The 15834-nt window shown below is 41.7% G+C and overlaps 1 protein-coding gene across 7 annotated transcripts in view; it reads right to left on the bottom strand.

The window, feature by feature from the left end:
- The window catches only part of LOC120896470 (glutamate receptor 1-like), a 57221-nt gene extending 55371 nt beyond the window's left edge, over positions 1 to 1850 (bottom strand). For 3 of the 7 annotated variants that reach the window (XM_040300607.1, XM_040300606.1, XM_040300612.1), the window contains exon 1: positions 1604 to 1850. The gene's annotated coding sequence lies outside the window, so the exon portion shown is untranslated. The remainder of the gene's footprint in view (positions 1 to 1603) is intronic. The other 4 variants (XM_040300610.1, XM_040300611.1, XM_040300609.1 and 1 more) reach the window with 2 other exon arrangements.
- Between the last annotated feature and the right edge of the window lie 13984 nt (positions 1851 to 15834).

A 15834-nucleotide genomic window follows, 5' to 3' on the forward strand; every position in this document is an offset into this window, starting at 1 on the left:
ATCGTTTGCCACGATGACATATTGATTTGAATAAAGCACGCGCGCGCTATCGAAGCCAAGGTCCCGCTGGCTTAACAGCCAGCGCCCTGACTTTTGAGTGTGCGCTTGTTTTTTTTTTTCTTGCTGTTTCGTCGAGCATCAAACGCCTACAAACGATCGGGCTGTTCCGCGGAACGAAACGAAAAGCATCGGAAAAGCCTTTTTTGCCTGCCGCTCAACCGTAACCGCTGCTTTACGATACCGGGCCGTCGAAAAACACGTCGCGCCGTTGTGCTGTGCCTTTCTGTCGCAGCGCTCTTTCTCCCTTCTGCGTTTCTGCGTCACTTTCTTTGCGTTTGTCTTAGGGCACGGGCTTTGGGACTGGGTTGTGGGTGTGAGTGTCTCTGTGTGGAAGAGGGAAAAATAGATCGAATTTTCACTTTTCGGCAATGGTTACACTGTTGTCGTCAACCGGTGTTCGATGTAAGTATTTTTTTCCCTTTCTATTTATCACGAAATCGAGACTTTTTCACCTCTTATCGCGCACTTGTGAATCGAATTGCGTGGATTGATTTATGTTGCGCGTGGGATGAGCTCCTTGCCTTTCAACACTGGCAGGGGGAGGGTTTGGTTTTTTCTGTTTCATGTTTTTTGCAACCTCAAATTTAGGAAGGGCAAAATTGATTTTATTTTTCGTGAAACCGCACAAAGGTAAGGGGAGTTAGCGCAGCATTTCAGAAACTATTCACGGACATCACAAAACCATTTAAGCGTGTCGAAACTTTTGGAGCATGTTAAATAAACTTCTTAGCTACTACGGTAAACCATTGTGTGCTCGTTTTCATCCGCCAATCAAACCCATCCCACGACCACCAACGCTCAATCACGGCGCACACCTATTAACGCGAGCAGGTGAAAAAGTTTACTGCCCCCGCGACCCCCCCACATACACAAACTCTTCGCTCGTGCTGCGGGTTGCAAAACAAACGGCCAACTTTTCCACTGGACTGGTGTGTTTTTCATTTTGTTTTGCTCCCTTTTGCCGCACCTTTCACTACATTTTAATATTATCCACCGGGAGCAGCGACATTGATAAATGCCGGACACAGGCCACACAATCACACAATCATCAAACAACACGCAGTATATCCTTCGGTGGGAGGGGAGAGTGAGACGCCACACAGCCGCACAAATACACAACAGCGAGATAGACACACAAAAAGCACTAAGGATGGCTGCCAGCAAGACCGCAAGCAAGAAAAGCCAGTGATTTATTGCCTTTTCACGTACAATTTTCAAATGCTTTCAGCCTGATTTAGACGTACGGAGGGCGATCCGGCTCCGCACAAGGGGATTGACGAGTTGCGCTGCCTGTCTGCCTGCAACCCCCCCATCTGCCTGCCTGTTGACACTTGCGAGGTACAGGAAGCGCACACCACGGCACTGCTAGATAGACGGGGGGCTTTACAGCCGGAGCGCCACTTTTACACGAAACATCATCCCGTACGTGATTCGTTTTGCTGCCACTGCTGCTGCCACTGCTGCTGCTTTTGCGTCACTTCCGAGAAAGGATCACTCGGAACACTTTCCAATTTTCTCTCGCTCTTTGAAAATGGGAACCAACCTTTGCCACTGCACCGATATGTACCATTAAAGCAGTCGCAATCAGCAGTCACCTGTGAACGTGGCCTAGGAAAACGCCTCCCAAAACGGCCTTCACGTCCTTTGCACCCTGGTTCACTGTTTCTCCTTTTCCTTTTCCTGTTCTTTTTTTGGTTTCCTCCCACAGAATGCTTCCTGACATATCACTCTTTCCGTTCCGGTAGCGAAACAACCGTTTGCCTACGCGCCCATCGTGACTGACGTCTGGTTTAGTACTAAGCCAGCTGCATCCAAGGTAGGGCCCGTTCGCAAGCCACGCGAAGGTTAAACCGGTTCGGGTCGTCCGTTTTGGTACTAAAACAGGGGAGGCTGCTGTTTCGTAGTGGATGCTGCTGCTGCTGCTGCCGTGGTTGCTGCATCCAGCATCCATGCGCCGAGAGAAATAAGGATCCCGGGATGAGAGCTCCCGCACTGAGAGCAGCGTGAGATGAGCGTGAGAAGGGAGCGAGATGAGTGTGATGGTGTGTGAGACGACACAGGGCTCACGTGTGGAAAGAGAGAGTACGCTCTGGGTTAGATCTCTGGGAGGCTCGAGACACTGATGTGCGTGTAAAGCGAGAAGAAATTGGTCGAGAGCTTGGAAGGAAGCATAAAATGAAGCAAAAAAAAATATAACACTGTAGGTCAAGAAAAACGTGTATTTGTGCTGATAGTAACAACAACGAGGAAAGAACGACTAATAATGGGATACTCCACTAGATGGCAGCAGTAGTACCAGTTTTGAAATAACTTGTCGATAGACTCTTAAATGAAATTCAAAACGGATGACATTGAAGTTGGTATACGTTACGGGTTATCTTCAATTTGTTAGTGTGTGTAGGAATTCCTCCTTAAAATTCCCTTTGGAGATTTTTTATGACAAACGGACTTGATGCCAAATTATCTATCAAGGCCTGAAGCAGACATCTTCTACCACATGATATCTACAGATGTAATTGAATTCGTTTTTTTCACATTTCTCTACACACAACGGAATTGTGAAAGGATTCATCTGGATTTGACAGGTAGAATGATATACGCTACGTGCTCGTTTCGATTGAAAGAAGCTTCTGCCGGCGTACGAAGCAAGGCACCAAAAGTTAACCGGTACCCAAATATGTATTTTTCATACAGAGATACTGGAGATACTTGCACGCTTGCTATGCGTAGAGTTATCAATCAGCAAAAAAAGGAGAAAAAACCTGAATGGTTTCATCTGCAAATCCTCTGCTGTGTAAATAATTCTCTTAATCGAGCAGTGTATGATTGCTTCTAACCAACGAGGGAGCGTGTACAAACACACACACAAAAAACCCTGCCACCTCCCTGTGCTGCACTTGTGGCTCAATCACGAGTGACATTCATAGGAATGACTTTTCCCTTTTTCCTACCTTCTTGAAACATAAGAACGACAACTTTTGGCATGTTTTTTTCTGCCTTGTTCTTTCCTTAGCTCCAACATAAAAGCCTCCAGCCAAGGCGGAATAATTCACTGCCACCAAAACGATGGGGAAAGTATGATGGCACAAGAGAGATAGAGCTACAACAACAGCAGCAGCGGCGACAAAAAGGAGGAATAGAAAAAAGACAAGACCTAGCAATCGGTACGAATCTTGATTCGCTTCCATTTGGTTACACATTCCTGGGAGAAAAAGTCGGCAAGAAACTAGTACCGGAAGCTACGAAAAACTTCATCATACGCGGATATTGCTCCCAACGCTGGGGGGTTCCTTCAGGCTGGTCGGGCCTTGGCACACGGCATCCGAAGAATGGTCTGCTTGCCATACACCAAACACACAGCACATAGGTGTAGGCGGAATTGGAAATATAAATTACGTGCACGCCTTGATAGCATCGGCCCAGGGAGTCGGCTGCTCGCGCTCGCTGGATCGCCCGTTACCGAAGAGCATTTGCATTTTTATCTGGTACCGCGCGCACTTTTTATCTACTATCGTGTCGATATTTCATTTTCATATGCATATTATGCGGTACGGAAGTTCCGTACTGCCGTGTTTTGTAGTGTAGATTTGCTGTTCGGGGTTCGGGGTTTTATTTTTTTCTCCGGCTGGTAGAGAACTGTAACAAGCTTAAATTGTTCGGTAAAAGTGTACACTGCTGTCTACTGTACTTCCTAAAAACGTTTCATTTTATTGTTTTATAGGTTTTGAGTACTTCCATACAATTTCAGTTAGTAAATTAGATTGTTCGAAAAAGTGTACCGTATCAAATGCCAGCAACACGTTATCCATTATGCCTTTGTACGACACGAAAAGGTCATGCGTCTTGTATTATTTCCTCTCAGGAAACATTTCATTTCCGTTTCTTCTTGACCCAAACGGCCGCGTGACCGTTGAAAGAATCCTGTAATTGAACGGTGCCAACAAGAATCTCTTGCGAAGCAACACACACACACTCACACAAAGAATGGTCTTAACAGCAACAAAAAAGCACGCCAATAACGCTCTAACGGTCACGCTTTAATTGTTGTTTGGGGAGCCGCACGGCCGCAATATCAAGCGGAACAAATAAACCAATTTCTGCCGAACGCATTCACGCATCAGTACACCTGCGAGTGAGATGACTATGGGGCCGGAGAGGAAGGTACTGGCAACTGCCAATGTGCTGCTTTGTGATTTTGGTGTGGAGCAATCGTAAAATTTCGCACGATCACGGACGCTTAAAGTATTTCTGCCGTTTTTCGGTTTGTTCGTTTCAGACGCTACATTTGAGCAATCGTTCCAATGCATCATTTTAAAGGACCCAAAAGTGCTCTCGCGGGTAAGGTTGAGTGTTTGGTATTATTGCTTTTCATTTTCAGTCGTAATTTAGATGTAATAATGCTAATAGAGTGTTTAAAATGGAAAGGAAAGCGCCGCACATGATTTATGAGCAACGAAAAAGGGACAGAGTTGGATTCAAAGTTATTAATTTCGTCGAAGCACACACTCATTAATAATACGCTACCTGAGTATTGTGTATAAGAACAAAACAAAACATGCTCTTGTTTAGGTATAATACAACAAACGACTTAGTGGGAAGACAAATTCTAGTTGCAAACCATAAAAAGGAAAGGAAAGAAACAAGCAGCTAATTGGAAAATTTGTTGCACGAATGTTATTCGTTCCGGTTCGTGAAAACCCCAAGAAACATAAAGCTGATGGACAATTACTTTCGCAAAACCATCAAAAGTAGGCTTTGATTTTTCGTTTCAATTTTTAATGAGCTTGAAGCTTTCAATTTTTTTTACCCTGTATTTCAATAGTGATTTTGCCATTCGCCTTCCAATGATCGAGTTTGTTTGCTCGAAGAAGTTGGTTTTGTGTAGGAACTCTGACATCTGTCACTTGTACTTTTTCGCAGAATCTGTGTCCCCCCGATTGCACTTGTAAATGTGTTTGCTTTCACTTGGCCGTGTACTTGTGAGCCGTGAGTTTTTGCCGTTTACTTTGAAGAAAAGTCAAGCAAAGCTAACACGCTGGTAACATTGCCAGCGTTCTAATTTGTGCTGCGCGTTGACAACTTTTATTTCGTGCAAAGCAAGGACCCAGCTTGGCACCATGTTCGTTGTCATGTTTACCGATCGATTTAACTTGAATCAGATAGCATCTTGTGCGGCAGCAGCAGTAGCAACAGCAGTTCTATACAATATATCCACCAAAGCTGCACTGCAATTGCTTCCGACGTTGGAGGAGAGAAGTGTTTTATCCCGTTTCATTAACACCAAACAAAAGGCGCTGAAGCTTTACATACCACCCCCTTCCCCGATAGTGGCTGGTGGATTGGTTTGAAAAACAACAAGCAAGCGCAAAGCCATCGATGGAGGGCTCGCTGTGCTTGGTCGCAGCTCAAAAAATGACTTTCAAACCGATTTGCATAACACGGCGAAAGGCTTTCTATTATATTTGCTATCACCACCCGTTCGTTCCCTCTAGCGCGGTGATAATCGTTCAGCTTCCGTGTTCCGGAATTGTATCCGCTTTCCCCCTGTCTGGGACCGGGGGATGGGATCCGATCCCGATAGCAGCAAAGGGTTGATTTCATCGCCCGACAGTGGAATCACAGTGTGTCTGTGTAATCACGGAGAGGGCACAGTTGGAAGCGTGCAGGAAAAATGAGAAAGAAGGAAAACGTCACGAAAGTATGCCTGAGTATGTCTTTGGAAACTACCCCGCCCAATTCAGCCGATTATGGGAATCAACCATGCCCACGGTTGATCGCCGATCAAATAGAATCGGGCTGAGCGGCAGCTGGAACGGGGACTTTGGGAGGACATTCTTCTGCACGGGGTTTCTCGATATTGGATTTCAGAGATCAGCGTAATTTGGACGCTTTTTGTTACGCAGATTCGCGTAAAAGTTTTTTCATTTGCCCGGTAGGAAAATGTTTGTTTTTGGAAGAAGCTTTCGTCGACGCGTGCGGAGGAGCTGATTCCTGATGGTGATGATGATGATGATGATGATGATGCTGGTGATAATGATGACTGTGAGCAAAATTTGGTTTGAAAACACTGCTGGCCGTATATTAGACGTGAAATGTTTGTTTTAAACAGAAACTTTTGCTCATTGCTTAGCTAACGAATTTTTGAGCTGAGTGCAATCTGCTAGGATTGGAACCAGATGGCGAGGTGAGATAGGTGATGAAGTTTTGTTTCAAAAACTTTGAGATGGAATGAACTAAACTGATTTTCTATGCAACGGATTTAAAACATTGGTGGATGTTACTGCATCGATGTCTTTTAAACGTTAGATCAAGCAACAGATCAGAATTTTCCATTTGCACCACACTTTATTAAACTCAATTGAAGAAGAGATCGTCCTTTTCTTAACCTGGATAGGTCTAAATCTTACTTGTATTGTATAACAGATACTTCTGGATAATAATAGCTCAAGGCCATGACGTTCAATGTTATTTATTTTTCCTTAAAAAGACCTGTTTAATCAGTTAATTTTAACTAGTATTGTAGTAAACTTACCACTTTTCAGAGAAGCTGGACGGAGTAGCTGCTGCGTTGACAAATATAAGTAAAAAAGTGATTTTGAAAGGCTTTTTCAACACATCGTTATCTACAATCTTTTGCAATCGTTTCAAAATTCCACCAACCACACTAGATAAGCTACACTTTATAGCCTTTACCATTAGCACCACTCCTCGATGCGTCTTAATTTTACGCGAATGCAACAAAACCCCGCCGTCCCCGGGGGCCGTTAGTTGCTCCAAGCAAATGCTTTTTGCGCAATTGGCCACACATCATTCCGCCTGCCTGCACCATCCCCCCAAAAGTGGATTGCATCGCAAACCACACAGCGCGTTAAGTTAGGGTGGGCACACCATTTGCTGATTAAATTTGCTGCATGCAGCTGTAATATTTCGATGCTTGCAGATGCAGATGGTAAAAGGAAAGTTAAAAGCAAGACAAAAAGTTAACAAAAACTGGCTCATTTGCGTGCCCGTTGAAAGGTCTACTCCGTTCACCGGCTCGCTTTACTCGCTCATGTTAGACAGGGGGAAGTTAATTCGCAACCTCGTTACATGTAGTTTTTAGACTGTTTTGTTCAATGTCAGTATGCAGTTTTTTTCCCGATTTTCCCGCTCCATCTCCAACATTTCATCTAAATTGTTCCATCGAAGTGTGATGCTCGTTTGAACACTCCGAGTCAGCTGATAGGGAGCAGCGCAGCGCCATTATATCGGTGGCTGTCAAGCGAAGCGGATTTGCAGGCTTTTTTTCATTCGTTTCCATTTTCCACCTCTCCGGTTCAAATCAAAGCGAACGGCAAGAACAGCATGGGCGGACAGAGAAATGAAGGTTTAAATGAATGCCTTTTCAGTTGGAAACATTTAATGACTGGTATACGCACGGTTTTTTGTTGTTGTTGTTGTTGTTGTTGGTGTTGTTGTTTTTGCTTTGCTTATACAAGCGTGTGTACATTCTATGCTTTACCTCTGAAGCCTTTTCTGTATTTCCCGTTCTCTTTACCATTTTAAATAATGATTGTATCGTAACGATTGGAATCCAGTTAGTGAATGTTAATGAAGCCGAGACAGCTGTGAGCAAAGCATCGTTTACATTGAAACATATGCTCAGATCTTTCCCGTTTGCAAAGGAAACGACCTATCCAAACAATTTAAGCTTTATAAAAATATAGAAAAAAAACAACACTTTGTGCAACATGAAAGAACCGCATCGTCAGTGCCATAGTAACAGCCACAGTTCGGGCAGTAAGGGCCCTTCTTTTCATCTCATATATAATTTATTTTTCTCGCTTTTCCTCCGTTCTTTGAAAAGGGGTTGAATTTGCACACACACACACACACACGTATGAACGACGCGTTTCAACACTTTACAGCAGCCATTTTCCCAGCCAGGTGTGAGTAAAGTCAACTTTTGTGCGCAAAAGTTCACACGGTGTATTTTTTTTGTGTGTGTGGCCTTTGTCGCTTTTTGCGATCAGACAATGCATGCAAAATGGCTACATAATCGGTTTAAATTTGGCACACTCTCTGTGCTGTTTGGGCGAGTGGACCTGCCGCTTGGTTGTGTGAATATTCAGGTAATGTTGCCGTGAAAGTCAGACTCGCTGAAAAGAATGGTAATGGAGAGCTAGCAGCAAAAAAAAAAAAAGAATTACAATGTAATAAACCGGTGTTTTCTAGCTGATACGAAGAGTTTTTAGGAAAGGTACAATTCCGAGACAACAGACACGAACATGGCCGTACGTGTTGAGCGTATAAATCACTTTGCAAATCATATTTTCTTGTATCATCATGCTGTAAATTTCGATCCGCTAACGAGTTTGTGCTGGAAGTTTTGGCTAAACTTCCAGGGGACAGTTAAGGAATGGGATGTAACTGCAGATTGAATATGCATTGAGCACAATTACAATTCCTCTGCTGCGTTGAACCTGGAAGAAATATCAATAACTGGAAATTAATGTTTCATAAAAGGTAGAGGCAAGATTGGTTTTAATATTGTTGGTTATGATTATGTGTCGAAGTTGGGATGAAAATTTGTACAATTCGAACTTTACAAACGGTCATTTACCTGTACGAAACATTGGAGTTTGTTAATTGCACGTTTAATAATAAAATACCTGTTCAATCAACTTGATTTTTATCCTTTTGTAAGCTCTTTTAAAACTATTTAATGTCAATCCCAAGCAGCACTCTACAAATGTTTGTGTTTCCCTATTACAATGCATTTCCCATTTTTCCACTAGCAAAAAAGCGAAAACAACAGCTTGCATATTCAACATTTCTATTACAGTTGCGTCCCACATTTGCCGAAGGGAATACTCGAATATGTATTCTGTTAAAGTCAACCCATCTTATTCGCAGAACGGTACGAATGCTCTCCTGGTTGCCTTCCACCACCGCCCGACCGCAGCTGTGTCGTGCTGGTCGTTATGGTGGTTAAAGTTAGCGGTCCAAACGGTCCTGTATCTGGTCTGTGGCATCTCTTTTGGCAGGCGGGTGGTTTTTTTTTAATGTTTCGCTCTGATTGCCACACACACATACGGACGGATGTACCACAGCAAAGAAGAAACACACTCCTAACAAAGCACACCGTCACACAATGTTGAGCTTACACCAGCAACTTGCGGTGTGTGAGCTTGGGCACCCATAAGGAAACCGCACCGAGCAGCAGGGAAGGCATCGGGAGATTGGAAATTGGATTATTTTTATTTCTCGTTCCGCTCCTTTCTGCTTCACATTCGCTTAAAGCAACACTCATCAGCCCGCCGTGGGAGTGTCTTTTGGCTAGTGGAATATGGTGAGCGACAAACAAAAACAAAAAAAAAAAAAGTACCATAAGAGGAGTGAAAATTTTCCATTTTCCACCATTAACCCGATGCAGGGCCCGATACCGTAACCCGAGCCGGTTCGCGAACCGGTCCGGGACTAGAGTGCATTCATCTTTTCTATTCATATTTATGGCTTCACTCCCTCTTGCTCCGTCTTTACTTTACTCGCGTTGAGTATAATATAGTATTATTGTTCAAACATAAACATAATCATATTTTTCCGGTCCGGTACGATTGCATTTACTATCATGGCACGTAGCCTGTAAGTCGACGCTGTCAATTACTGGTTTAATGGTGACCAAATGGCAATGGCGGAGCAGCAAAGAGTTGGAAGGATGGGCAAGTGTTGTAAAAGGCTGCAACAAAGCGTTGTAATGAAAAAAGCTACAATGTAGGAAGGACACTACAGGATAGTTTGTTTAACGAACTGTAGAGAAAGTTACTGTGCCTTTGGGTGTAAAAGCTTTCTGTTTTTGTTTATCTTAGCTTGTTGTAGTTGGTCGTAAAGCAGCATTGAAGATGTTGAATCGTATGTGGAAACACTATTCCTTCCTGTAGAATAAACGAATTTCCATTATAATTTCACATAATTCCTACAATCGATTGAATAACAGCACTCAATGCATGGTTGCAATGAAACAACATGCTACGGAAATTCTACATTCAATGGGCATCCTTTGTTGTTCGTCTGACAGTTTGAAGGGTATGACAGACAGAAGAACATAACTTCCATGTAAGCTGCAGCCTGATTTTGAGTCAGCAAGCTATTTCAAGGAGTAACATATGAACATAAGCATTAAATGATGTCTAATCGACATAAACAGAAGCATTGAAATTGATCAACATGTAGTTGTAGTTGGGATTGAGTCCTGGAATAGCGCCAATAGTCATTAGCTTAAAAGATAATACTCTTTTAAATGGAATTGTTATATCAAACAGCATATGCAATCTCTATTATTAAGATTTTTAATAAACAGTTTTTATTAATCTATTTGTAAGTGACCGATGCTTTCAATTGAACTGAATTTCAAAACAGTACAGCCTTGTATCGAACTTATAACATGCATCGAACGCGAGTGGAAAAAGTATTAAAAAGCTGACAAAGGCTGCACCCGGTAGGCTAGTAAATAAACGATCAAACTTTACCCATTAAATGCGTATATGTTCAAGACAGCACACCATAACCCAGTCCTGTGCATGAGAGCGAGTTTAAAACCAAAGTACGAGCATCGAGAGCGATCCAGAAAAGTTGCTAAACGTTGAGGTGGTTTAAGAAAGTCTCATTTATCATCACTTAATAACAATAAAAGTTGTACGCCTCATATGGCTCGCACCGGCAGCGAAATAATGGATTAAGCACTACGCCCGATGTTGCTTTAAAGGAAATAGATCATTACTGTTTTTTTTGTTCTTCTTTTTCTTACTGTCTCACTAGCCTCATGCTTTAAACATCACACGCAACAACAGCATAAAGTTGCTGAAATCATTATTATGCTCGCGCGTTTCCTACCCTTTCCTGCATGCCAAAACCCCAGCACGCTGGCCTCTTGTACGGATTAAATGAATGCAGGATAAAAATGATCATAAATTATGAAAAATATGGATATGTATGCATCGCACAGCACCCCGCAAACACACACACATACACACACATGCTCAGAAAAGCGCCATAATGGCTTTATTTAAAAGGAAATTGTATCATTACCGCTACGTGATTGCTTTTGCTCGAAAAAAAAATGGGAGGATATTGTCACTTTTGTTGTTATAAGCGCATGAAATATTGATGGTTAAATCAGCTTTATCTTGCTGTCATTATTTGGAAAGCGCTCTTTAATCAGTGAAATATTGCGTTTTAAACAAGCGTCATGCTGTGTCTTGGAATACTTCGTTCCACCGGCATTCGAGCTACCCAACAGTGAAGATAATACTTTTCTATAAAAACTGCAGCACATTTGGCGCCAATCGCTCTGGAAGCGCGTTTTCATCCACTAACTAAAATCCTTGGTCTCTTGGTGTGAACTAATCCATTATGCACGACCGTACGAGCTGCACTTGACGGTAGAAACTGCAGCGTGTAAAGTGAACGACGTTTCTTATTGCATCACACTTGAAACTTTCACCATATCGGTACTTCATCATTCACCATCACCATGTCGGACCATGTTCTGCCCCGCAGATGGTGCAACACCATCTTCGGCACCGGGGAAGGAGGGAGAAACGACTGTAAACCAACAGTGAACAAATTTGGTGTCAGCTGTGCACGTGTACTGGCAACACACACGTACACACACACACACACACATAAGCAACAAAATGTTGATCCGCTGATAACGTATTTGTCGTCCCCGTTAGCACCACGTACCCACGGCGTGTCACGTGATGTAGCTGTCACGTGTGAAAATATATTCCGCACGCATCATCTTTCATGGCGCTTTTGCGGAAAACCGGCACGGCCAGGCACAGCACAGGCACAGCGCAAGCAGCAGCAGTTAAGCTGGCAATCCAGGTTACTTTACACCTCAAGTCAAAGACTTAACATTTCCGGATTTTAACCTCCTCTATCGAGGAAGGTGTTGCTGTGCCGTTGCAAGTATGTGGCACTGCGTGCTGTTAGTTTCCAGAGCACGGAAAGGATACTTGCGATCTAGGACGGGAAGACAGTACAGCTTGGCGTGGAACATAATCCTTCTACACAGTGACACGTTTTTGTTTCCCGAGCAAATGATGGCGAGGTGATTTATATGCATACGTGCATACCTGTTCACCTGAAATGATGAGTGATGGTTATTTAAGGGAGTGTAAAGGAATATGCGAAGCAGAGTAATTTAAAACTTCATTTGATACTATTGTACTGAAATAATGAATAGCGAATAATTAGTACAAGTTTTCCGTTCAGTTCAATTTTCTGTTTACACAAGGAACAGCATGAAGGAAGGATGATGAACGTTCTATCTCAACTAAAAAACCAACACAAGTTTTTTAATTTGTTTTTTAGTGTCGATGACAAACTTTGCATAATGAAGCTTATTTTACAGCAGGTGACAAACAGCACGCCTAAACAACGCACAATTAATCACGACCTCCGGTTACCAGATTTACCTTAAAGCATTTCCAGCAAGTTGTTTGACGTTGGCACCAGAAAACCTTTTTCACACCTTTCCCCGAAAAGGACCAGCCAGAGGCTTGGAGTTTCATTACAGCTTCATCGCTGCTCATTGTGTGTGTGTGTGTGTGTGTGTGTGCGCGTTTGAAATTCATCATCGGTAAGCGGTGTGGACAAATCTAGAGCAAACAATATAAATTGAGTTGTTTTTTCAGCGAAGCATTTGAAAGCGCAAACGAGAAGGAACGAAATTAAAAACAAACGCTACAGCACGTTCCGCTCTGACATTTAAATTGACACGCTTTGCTGAATGCTTCTTTGTAGTACTGTTTTCAAAGCTACGAAACAATGGGTTTAGTCCTAGAAACTGTATCGGGGGTTTTCGATTTGAACAAAATCCGGTGTTGCAAGGAAAACAAAATGTAGCAAAAGACTGCCGCTGTAATGAAGCAATTTAAGCATCATCAATCATACTGTAAAAATATTTTTCTTATCTGTTCACCCAGTCCCCAGTCTATACCTTGAGCACTGCAAAGGTACAAACCTTCGACGAGTGCCGATCTACTTTAGCTGCTTCTTTCCACCCAATACATACACAGAATGATGCTCCATTTCAGAGCTCGTCGTTTGCTCATTTGTTTTAATATTTTCATATTTTTCGCACGTGGCTCGGGCTTCCGTGTTTCAAAATGGGTCGACACTACACGTACACAGTCGACCATCGGGGCTGCCGAATGTCTTCCTTGTTGAGAGCATCCTTTTAGCAAGGTTCAGCTCAATGCCTGGCAGAAAACGAACGTCTTTCGACGGGAGAACGCTTCGCACGAATCCGGACTGCAGTGCGGTGCCTTTTACACAATCGACTGATTATGGAGACGTGACGAAATTTTCTCATTTCCTCCACTTAAGCATTCATATCATTTTTCATTCGGTCGTTGGTAGAGGAAATGAATGCTAGTCCTTTACCACTTCATCTTCATCACTACCAGCAACGGCCATTTCGTCAAACCATTTCTCACTTTGCGAAACGTCAACGATGTCTTGTCAACTCTTCTGCTCGCTGTTGACGTTCCTGTATACGTGGTATTGCATGCAAGTATTATGTGTAACATAAAAAAGTACATCATATAATATCTCGTTTTGACGCTCTGAGATTCGAGGTTGAACTATTTTTGAAAGGAATTTTGAAAACTTCCAAACTAAACTTTAGTAAACATTCATTATGTTGGTAGGTTTAAAGCACGTGTCTCCTTTTATTCGGGTCATAATAGTATCAAAATATTGTAATAAAAATATCACAAATCATTCAAAACATTAATCGTTCCGTGCACCAAATGCCTTAAAAATAATGGTTTTGAATTGGGTTATGCAAAGTTTAACGTGATTTGTTCGTGGAAGAAACTGCATTCATCAAAACTACAACTTTCCATTGCAGAAAGCGACGGAGAAATCATTGTAAAATTTCATTAAATATTCATAAGCTACGGATGGTAATGAAAGGAAAGATAAATTTCGCCTGTAGCCTCTCCCAAGGCTGTAAAATTCATTCAGCACTCTTTGGTAAATGTATACAAAAAATGACTAAAATGACGTTGCACCATGCCACTGGTATGGTTATCTTAGCATTCATTTATGCAATGCGACATTTTTACAAACTTTTCCATATCGGTGCTCAAAACGTGTTACCGATTGCCGCACTGGAGAAAATTTTAAACTTTCCTCTTGTCGTATGGCTGCTGCAATGAATTTGTTTGTATTAAAGCCAAGAGTTGAAGATGACTTTGGGTTTCAAAAAACATTATAAAAAATGATTTTTTTTTATTTTTGAATAAAACTCTGAGTAAAGCGGCAATGATATCACAAAATGACTGATTATATCCAAAAATGTCTATGAAAGAGACATAAAAAATAAAGTTTTTATTAGTAATTGCAAATAAAAAAAGGTTTGAACATTACAGTTGGGTCGTCCTTTTTCCCAGTTTTGAATAGTGTTTGAACTTCGGGAAAAGAGGTGAAGCGATGTTAAACGGTTAGTACTATTCCTAGTTGAAAACTAACGACTGGAAATAGTTGAAAATCGTTCCCATGCGTGTCAAAAACGGGGTTATTTCGAAGCACATATGATTGTGTTCGGACTAAATGTTTAGCAGCGAACAAAAACTGTACATCATTTGATAAATAGCATAAATCAATGAGAGTGAGAAAATTAACCTTTTTGATATCATCCGTAAACACTATAAATTGTGGTAAGGGAGGGAAACTCATATGAGGGGTTTTAACAAAATTAGTTTCATAAAAATTGCCACTTCCAGCTGAAAACTTTGAATGAATTACGCATTATTGTTCCGGAACCTTGTTTTAGAAAACATGCAACGAGCGCACATCGTATTTTACATAGCATCAGACAACTGTTCTGTGTACAGTCAAGCGTGATATTGTACTGTTAATTAGACCGTTCCGATAGGTATGCTTGCTTCATCGAACAGCCAGTGCAGAAGTCTATTGTCAACAACCAGCCGAACTGGAAATAGAACGTCAGTTTTATGCTCTCGTTGAGTTCATCATTGCTAGCAAAATAATTGATTCGTGGAACTGCAAATTGCACTACTGGCATGCAAAATCATTACAGCGAAATGAAGAATAGTTTAGGTGAGCATGATGTTATTAGCTGACAGTCAATACGAGAAAGCTTTTATAGACCGAACTGGTTGAGGTATTCATTCATTACCAACATATTCACAGATGTCATACAATTGGGATTGTGATGGGTTGAGTAGATTTACATCAATTTAAATAAACAGATGCCTTAAAATGTTTGGATGTGCTTTGTATTTTATGTTGTGTTTTTGCGTTTAAACTAAGTAGAACGTTGATCCGATTAAAAATTAAGCCATGGTTTTGGTTGTTGCTGGTGTGTGGCGTATCTCAAAGTTTTCCAATTAATTTCTACTTTTTAATCGGATGTTTTGTTCATGGGTGTTGTGCCTATGGAAAAATTGCTGTTCTAAAAACAAAACTCTTCAAATGAGTTAATGCCACTTACAAGGTAGGATTCTTTTCTTCGCTCCGTTTGGAATGGTCTCGGTTCAGTAAACAATAAACATACAGAAGCTTACTTTGGTGAGACTGCACGTGTGTCGATGGTTGCAGGATTTGTAAGAGAATGTAATTCTCTTCTAGAAAAAGCACAAATACAAAACTTTCGTTACTTAGTTTTATGAGTTTTGGAAAAAGAAAGCTTAGAAATCAATTTTTATGCTAGTGGATGAGACTTTTATAAAAAATCCATTATGTCTAACAACATTATAT

This window comes from Anopheles arabiensis, chromosome 2 (genome assembly GCF_016920715.1).
Source record: "Anopheles arabiensis isolate DONGOLA chromosome 2, AaraD3, whole genome shotgun sequence".
Lineage (NCBI taxonomy): Eukaryota > Metazoa > Arthropoda > Insecta > Diptera > Culicidae > Anopheles > Anopheles arabiensis.